The following is a 9,488-nucleotide window of genomic DNA, read 5'->3' as shown; positions in this document are numbered from 1 at the left end:
ACCATCATTTCTCTGGAATGTAATATTTTTTTGTGTCATCTACAAATTTTTGTTCTTGTGGAATGACGTGTCTCAAAACTGATCAAATAATTTATATCAAAATGACAATTTTAGTGTCTTAGCCCCCTCCCCTCTCCACTCCCCTTGGAATAATTTCTGCAGACGCCTACTGTCGAATGTTAATTGATAAAGCATTTGGCGATGAATGATGATGAAGATACTAGTAGCCAGTTGGGGTCACGTACAATTCCAACTTCCCGAGGAGTCAGGAAAAGAACGGAATGTGACATGGGACACGAATTTCGATGTTAAGTAAATGCTTTAAATGTTATTGCTTTCTACTCATTGAACTGTATTACAACTGAATTGATCTAAGTTCATATTTATTACTACAAATAAGCAACATATTTGAACACGAGCGTCGGGATAATATGACAACCATTGTCACGTTCATGGACGCTGCCGCAGTAGCGAATTATAATTACGTTGTGATTTAATATGCGTGTGCTATATTAACCGTCCGACGCTGATTTGTTCCAGTGAGTTCAAAAAAATTTCCGTTGGTGATGCCGGAACACTATTCCGGCCGAAAATGAGAAAAACCTACCACGCTAGTGCTACTGCCGAAAAGGACCTCCTTCAGTTGAGGCTTCTTCGCCTATAGTAGAAGTTGGTGGGATTATTCCCATGGCGTCAGACAAGCCTTACTTCAGAATTACGACGTGTGTAATGATAAAAGTTAAGTATGGTGTAAATTTAAATTATATTGATGCTAATAATGCAATATTTCAGTGCGTCAAAATGACGTCGGGAATCCCATAAAAATTGCCTGTAGTGGTTACATGCAAGATGAATTGATTGATCGGTTTGAAAGTGGTGGAAAACCCCACAAAAAAAACAAAAAATCACTAAAAAAACGCGAAAATGAAAATTAAATTAACCGTATTCATAGTGTATATCGAAAGACTCCGTTTGATCAGAGCTTTACAAAACTATATTTCGTTTTAGGCTAGACAAAGTATTATGAAAGTTATTGAAATCTCTTCATTGATGTATTACTTTATCAATTAATAGTAATCAAAATCACGTCTTTAAACGAGGTATTTGGACGTCCTGCTTCAACTGAAATACGAGGATTGTCCAGAAAGTAAGTTCCGATCGGTCGCGAAATCCGACAAAGCTTCGCATAGACGTGTTGGGCAGTGTCTCTAGTATGCCCGTCGATCGTGTAGCGTCGCTCTTTTCTGTTTTGAGTGAACAGTGAGCTCGTAAAGATGCGTAGGGAATAGCGTCTCCCGCCAAGTATGAGGGCCTGGTTAGAGATTTCGCCTGTGTCATGCAGCCCACATAACATAACTTCTTAATGCCAATTCCCTGCCGCACACTGCTGGGGCAATGAAGATGCCCCTGCTGCGTTTCCGATGAGAAGTGTTTGATCACCCACAACACAGTCCGTAATTGGCTCCCTCTGAGTCTCATCTCTGCTCACAAGAACCGATGGCTATAAAGACAAAAATTTTTCCACAGACAAAAAGCTGCAGACCAGTGCAGATAACTGGCCGAAAGCACAGGCGGCTGCTTTCTATGACGAGGATATTGGAAAGTTGGTATAACACTACGACAAAACTCGAAGTTGGAGCGGCGACTATGTAGAGAAGTGGGTGGAAGGTGTACCTAACTGTTGCAAATAAAACGTTTCTGGTTTTCGCTGTGGTTTCCATTTCGCGACCGATCGCGACTTACTTTCCGGACTATCCTCGTATATTAGTTGTTTTTAAAGACTTTCCTAAAAACTTGTCAAAATTAAGGTGGACAGTGTTTTCATGTCAGGTTTTGCAGGACTGGCAGCTATCCCTAACCGTGAATAAAAGATGGTTCTGACTTCCAGTACACCTTAGTGAAGCTGGGGATACTCTCTGTGCTATTAGCGCCTCTGCGAGGACGCAAATCAGGTTTGCTTTAAATTTACGCTGTAACGGTTGTTACCTTTGAGACTCGACGTGGTGAGTTGATGTTAGCCAAGGCTGTCTTTAAGGTCGACAATCACATTCAAAATGCAAAGTCGGTCGTATTGTTGAGCTAATTATGGCGCTATAAATATGATAAGGTGTTCTACAATCTAGGATGATTTCTTTTGGCTTGTGTGTGAGGGAGGGGAAGATACACAGAAAACCACTACCTTCCTTCAAAACAAATTAAAATAGTCTGCACTGTATAAAAGGTCAAAACCGGGAAAGATGTAAGGTAAGTTCATTGTCACCACTGATGTCATTTGTTCAATGAAAAGGGAATTAAAGAACTGTTGTTGTTCGTCAAGGGCAGAAAATTAGCACAGTACGGTTCACTGCCGTGGTAGCTGAAAGTGAATAGCAATTGAGTTGTCTGCTAAATATGATGGAACATATGCTAACTCTAGGTTAAGAGGTGCACATAAAGAAGATAGCGACAGAGGCAAGAGGACTGACTGTTATATTCAGGAAAGAGAAACTTGATAGATACAAGCAAGGCACAGAAACAAGGACAACGCCAAAAGGTTCTTCATAAGAATAAATAGCAGCTAAAGTTCGAGAATGGAAAATCTTGCCCAGTTCTGAACGTATTGGACTGAGTCTGCAATCCGTAAAGAACTTCGTGAAACGAACTACAACCAGTGTAAAGCATCAGAAAGTACTTGTCAAACACACCGATATACTTATAATCAGTTCCTTTTCAACTTAAACAGATCACGTCACAAGTCATTTCTCACGGTACAAGTTTTTCCATTATACAATTCAGACTCGGCTACTGTGAACTGAATACAGCATTCAGATTTTATTTTTATAAATTGATGAACCAAAATATTATGACCAGCTGTTTAGTAGCTTGTTTGTCCGTCTCTGAAACGAAATAAATCACTGATTCTGCGAATCAGGGATGTGACAGTTTGCTGGTAGGTTTGCGGAGATACGTGGCATTAGTTGTCTACGCACAGGTCATGCAATTCGGGTAAACAACGGGCCGCTGATCTGCGTACAAGCCCGATAGGAACCGCAGGATTTACATGGTGTGAATTTGGTCGCCGAGCCATCAACGTGAGTTCATTATAGCGCTCCTCAAACCACGGTAGCACGGATGTGGCTCCGAGACACGACAACGCAAGATGACATCGCCGTCGGGCAAGTCATACAGGATGCAGGAATGCAGGTGGTTAGCAGCTGTGAGCGTGCGTGTCTTCGACCAGTGCGACAGGCGCCACGCAAGCGCAGGAGAGTGTCTCTCGCAGCAAAGTACAGCTCGCACCGTCCTGCACGTCCCGAGCCGCCGTTCAGCTCGATGAAGGCGTTTGTGTAGACGACCATCGACACAGTGCAGCAAAAATGTGATTCACCCGAAGAGCTGACGCGTTCCCAGTGATAGACGGTCGAATCCAGATGGTCCCGTGCCCACTTTGGGTCAACATGTGAACACGTAGGGGTGGTTTGCAGCGGAACTCCGTGTTCAACGAACGGTGTGCTCCGAAACACTTGTGCGTACCCCAGCATTGTGTTCTTTGGGCAGAGATGCCACAGATCACCATCTATCCTACATTACCGGGCAGACAAGCCCCTCAAGCCCAAGTTCTGTGAAGGGTCGTCGACGTCCAACCATTTAGCTCCTAGTGCTAGTTTCACTGTGCTGCCTCTTCTCGTAGACGCTCACCACAGTAGCACGTGAACATTCATCTACATCTACATGGATATTCTGCAAATCACATTTAAGTGCCTGGCAGAGGGTTCATCGAACCACCTTCACAATTCTCTATTATTCCAATATCGTATAGCGCGCGGAAAGAAGGAAAACCTGTATCTTTCGGTACGAACTCTGATTTCCCTTATTTTATCGTGGTGATCGTTCCTCCCTATGTAGGTCAGTGTCAACAAAATATTTTTGCATTCGGAGGAGAAAGTTGGTGATTGAAATTTGGTGACAAGATTCCGTCGCTACGAAAAACGCCTTTCTTTGAATGATTTCCAGCCCAAATCATGTATCATTTCTGTGACTCTCTCTCCCATATTTCGCGATAATACAAAATGTGCTGCCCTTCTTTGAACCTTTTCGATGTACTCCGTCAGTCCTATCTGGTAAGAATCCCACACCGCGCAGTAGTATTCCAAAAGAGGACGGACAAGCGTAGTGTAGGTAGTCTCCTTAGTAGATTTGTTACATTTTCTAAGTGCCCTGCCAATGAAACGCAGTCTCTGGTTGCCTTACCCACAACATTTTCTATGTGTTCCTTCCAATTTAAGTTGTTCGTAATTGTAATATCTAGGTATTTAGTTGAATTTACAGCTTTTATATTAGACTGATTTATCGTGTAATCGAAGTTTAGCGTGTTCCTTTTAGCACTCATGTGGATGACCTCACACGTTTCGTTATTTAGGGTCAAGTGCCACTTTTCGCACGATTCAGATATCTTTTCTAAATCGTTTTGCAGTTTGTTTTGATCTTCTGATGACTTTATTAGTTGATAAACGACAGCGTCATCTGCAAACAGCAAAATCATTTATATAGATAACGAACAGCAAAGGGCCTATAACACTATCTCGGGGAACACCAAAAACCACTTCTGTTTTACTCGATGACTTTCCGTCAACTACTACGAACTGTGACCTCTCTGACAGGAAATCACAAATGCAGTCACATAACTGAGACGATATTCCATAAGCACGCAATTTCACTACGAACCGCTTGTGTGGTACAGTCTGAAAGGACCCGGGAAATCCATAAATACGTAATCGATCTGAAATCCATTGTCAATAGCACTCAACACTTCATCTGAATAAAGAGCTAGTTGTGTTTCACAGGAACGATGTTTTCTAAACCCATGTTGACTGTGTGTCAATAGACCGTTTTCGTCGAGGTAATTCACAATGTTCGAACACAATATATGTTCCGTAACGCTGCTGCATATCGACGTTAACGATATGGGCCTGTAATTTAGTGGATTACTCCTACTACCTTTCTTGAATATTGGTGTGACCTGTGCAACTTTCCAGTCTTTGTGTACGGATCTTTCGTCGAGCTTCGCCATTTTCGAGATAGTAGTTCACAGGCTCTGCGTAATAATATTCTGCCATTTGTCAAAGTCGCTTATCTCTATGGGTTTCCCCATCTGCAGCCCATTCTTCGCTAGGTTGATCCTCCGCCCGTCTCTGCTTCGCTTTCATACTTTTGTCACCGCGTCACGTGCCCGGAGCGCCACCTGGCGGGATCCAAGGTCGCAGTTGGCAGTGATCGTAATGGTTCAAATGGCTCTGAGCACTATGGGACTCAACTGCTGTGGTCATCAGTCCCCTGAAACTTAGAACTACTTAAACCTAACTAACCTAAGGACATCACACACATCCATGCCCGAGGCAGGATTCGAACCTGCGACCGTAGCAGTCGCGCGGCTCCAGACTATAGCGCCTAGAACCGCTCGGCTACCCCGGCCGGCTAGTGATCGTAATATTTTGGCTTGTTATTATATGTTAACACCAGCTGCATCCGGCCACGCTTTGCTGTGGCTCACTGTGCTTCAGTGGATGAGAAAGCAAAGAAGAAACAACGTTTCTTATACGTATGGGAATTGGATATACGTCCTAATCTCTTTCTCTCCCATGTCTCTGTCCATTTCTCTTACCCCTTCCTTTGTCTATAACCTCCTCGCCCTCTTTCTGTCCATCTTCTCCTCCCTCCTCTATCTGCACGCCCTCCTGTCTCCTCTCTCTCTCTGTCCATTTCCTCCCACCCATATATCCGTCTCCGCCTCCTCACTCTCTCTGACCATCATCCTTGTTTATCGTTATTGCAAATTCAGATCCTGAAGTAGTATTGTAATCACAAACCAAAAAGCCATAAATACAACTTTCCTGTTTTCTAACAACGTTTTACTAGTGTATAATGTATCAAAAAGTATATAGTCATATGTTTCTGAATGTTTATTACAATAACGTGTAAAAAATTTGAAATAAATAGGAAAGGTACATTTTGACATTTTTGGTAACGATGTTTTCCCTATATATATTACATATATATATCTATATATCATTTGTCTTAAAAATAAACAGACATTAAAGAATTAGGTGCCTAATCTTCTCTATTAGATCTGAATAATGTGTTAAAATTTCAAGCAATCGGTCAAGAATTTTGGAGGTACAGGATTTTGAAAAATTCGACATTCACATTTTTATAACGTTTCCCCTTTTATTACATATATCTTACAGATATACCAGATGGTAGGTATATACAGGGTGTTACAAAAAGGTACGGCCAAACTTTCAGGAAACATTCCTCACACACAAAGAAAGAAAAGATGTTATGTGGATATGTGTCCGGAAACGCTTACTTTCCACGTTAGAGCTCATTTTATTACTTCTCTCCAAATCACATTAATCATGGAATGGAAACACACAGCAACCGAACATACCAGCGTGACTTCAAACCCTTTGTTAAAGGAAATGTTCAAAATGTCCTCCGTTAGCGAGGATACATGCATCCACCATCCGTCGCATGGAATCCCTGATGCGCTGATGCAACCCTGGAGAATGGCGTATTGTATCACAACCGTCCACAATACGAGCACGAAGAGTCTCTACATTTGGTACCGGGGTTGCGTAGGCAAGAGCTTTCAAATGCCCCCATATATGAAAGTCAAGACGGTTGAGGTCAGGAGAGCGTGGAGGCCATGGAGTTGGTCTGCCTCTACCAATCCATCGGTCACCGAATCTGTTGTTCAGCAGCGTACGAACACTTCGACTGAAATATGCAGGAGCTCCATCGTGCATGAACCACATGTTGTGTCGTAAAGGCACATGTCATAGCAGCACATGTAGAGTATCCCGTATGAAATCATGATAACGTGCTCCATTGAGCGTAGGTGGAAGAACATACTGACGAAACTAAAATGAGCTCTAACATGGAAATTAAGCGTTGCCGGACACATGTCCACATAACATATTTTCTTTATTTGTGTGTGAGGAATGTTTCCTGAAAGTTTGGCCCTACCTTTTTGTAACACCCTGTATAAACACTTATGTATATGAAAGTAATCTTGCGTCACAATTTCAAAGCAACCCTTCAAGAACTTTCAAAGATTTGAGATTTTGAAGAAAAGAACATCTACGTTTGTACTTATATACGAAGTGTAGATGCAGCTAACCGAACGTTTTTGGCCAACTGTTTTGAAAATTTCGACACATCGTTCCATTGGTATATTCCCGTATTTTTGTTTACATATTTTCTTTAAATATATGTAATACTCGTACATAAATATATGTAAAATTAATTATATGGAAATGTTACAAAAACTTTCAATATGTTATAGATCGTATATTAAAGAAGTTGGTGCCCAAATACACGCCTGTAGTAGAATTCAAGGTTGTGTCAAAATTTGAAAGCAGTTGGTTAAGAACTTTCGGAGATACACAATTCTGAACAAACGACCGTTTACATTTTTATTTATACAGATTAGGAGGAGGTGGGTTATTAGTTTAGTTACATTTTGTATTTTATTACATTTTGTATTAAAAATGACTTTCCCGTTTAGTGACTGAGAACTATGAAACTGACAAAATTAAAAATAACAGTTTTTTCAATTGATATCATGCGGTTCTTCTGTCACTACATACTACCAGCCGTTCTGAAGGAACTATGACGAAATACGTGATGACAGTGTAATACCCCTCCTTGCACCACGTCAAAGATCTTTGTCAAGGAAATAAGATGAACATCGAATTTCTTTGTCTAAGAAGGTAGTGTAATACCGGCCTTAGACCACTTTTAAAGACGTACAGATTATTAAATTCAGGCGCCGTGATGTGGAATAGGGACGTGTTCGAGTTGCCTGCGCTGCGTCTTAGCTGCTCGTAACGCGGTTACACGAGCGTCTCTGGTTCCACCAGGAACGGCAGCTTCACGCCCCCTCCCAAAATGTTCTCACTCTCTGCAACAACACGCATAAAACCCATATGACATCATTGTGCGCTACGTTATCATATCTGCACCTGTTAGCTAAACACTTGGCTGTAATTCCATCCGTAATGAGGCGACACTTGACACGTAACGTAACGTGCAACATTATTTTGGCTGTTTACAACCCCGTGGAAATCCATCAACATGAAGTATGCGAGATGAATGTTGAAACCCAGCTTTAGCATCTGAAATTACTTACGTCGAGTGAGTGTTGTGGCGATAGAGAGAGAGAGAGAGAGAGAGAGAGAGAGAGAGAGAGAGAGTGAGTGAGAGAGAGGGGGGGGGGGGAGGGGAGGGAGCGCTGACTAGGCTATGTCGCAGGAGCGTGACGTAAACAGGGGACGACACTCAGGGGAAATTTGTTGCGTTTTGTTTTGGTCGTACTGCAGCGGAATCGCCTTACACGAAAAGTGCCTCAGTTCCGCGTGGCTGGCCAACTGGCTCGGTAGCGATAGAGGGGACTTACCGCTGTTTTGTCTCAGCAGAGACATTCCTCTCAGCTATCGTCACAGCTACATCTCCACTCCATCTACACCTGCATACTCCTGTTCTGACCTACATCTGCATCTACATACATACTCCGCAATCCACCATACGGTGCGTGGCGGAGGGTACCTCATACCACAACTAGCATCTTCTCTCACTGTTCCACTCCCAAACAAAACGAGGGAAAAATGACTGCCTATATGCCAATGTATGAGCCCTAATCTCTCTTATCTTTGTGGTCTTTCCGCGAAATGTAAGTTGGCGACAGTAAAATTGTACTGCAGTCAGCCTCAAATGCTGGTTCTCTAAATTTCCTCAGTAGAGATTCACGAAAAGAACGCCTCCTTTTCTCTAGAGACTCCCACCCGAGTTCCTGAAGCATTCCCGTGACACTCGCGTGATGATCAAACCAACCAGTAACAAATCTAGCAGCCCGCCTCTGAATTGCTTCTATGTCCTCCCTCAGTCCGACCTGATAGGGTTCCTACAGTCACTCAACGACGACACCTTCCCGTACACCACAGCATCATCAGCAAACAGCCGCACATTGCTATCCAAAAGATCATTTATGTAGATAGAAAACAACAGCAGACCTACCACACCTCCCTGGGGCACTCCAGATGATACCCTCACCTCCGATGAACACTCACCATCGAGGACAACGTACTGGGTTCTATTACTTAATAAGTCTTCGAGCCACTCACGTATTTGGGAACCAATCCCATGTGCTCGTACCTTAGATAGGAGCCTGCAGTGGGGCACCGAGTCAAACGCTTTCCGGAAGTCAAGGAATATGGCATTCGTCTGATACCCTTCATCCCTTCATCCACCAGACGAAACTACACACGTCCGGCCACAGCTGTGGATTCTTTGAGTGCACTGGGAGATGGTTCATTTTTAACTACAACAAATGAAGTATTAGTATACTTTATTACACAAAATAGCAAACACCGTCCGAGCACGCCTTGAAGACCCAACGCAACCGACCGGCCGCCGTGTCATCCTCGGGCCATAGGCGTCACCGGATGCAG

This window comes from Schistocerca serialis, chromosome 10 (assembly GCF_023864345.2).
Source record: "Schistocerca serialis cubense isolate TAMUIC-IGC-003099 chromosome 10, iqSchSeri2.2, whole genome shotgun sequence".
NCBI classification, from domain to species: Eukaryota; Metazoa; Arthropoda; class Insecta; order Orthoptera; family Acrididae; genus Schistocerca; species Schistocerca serialis.
This window is presented reverse-complemented; position numbering follows the sequence as displayed.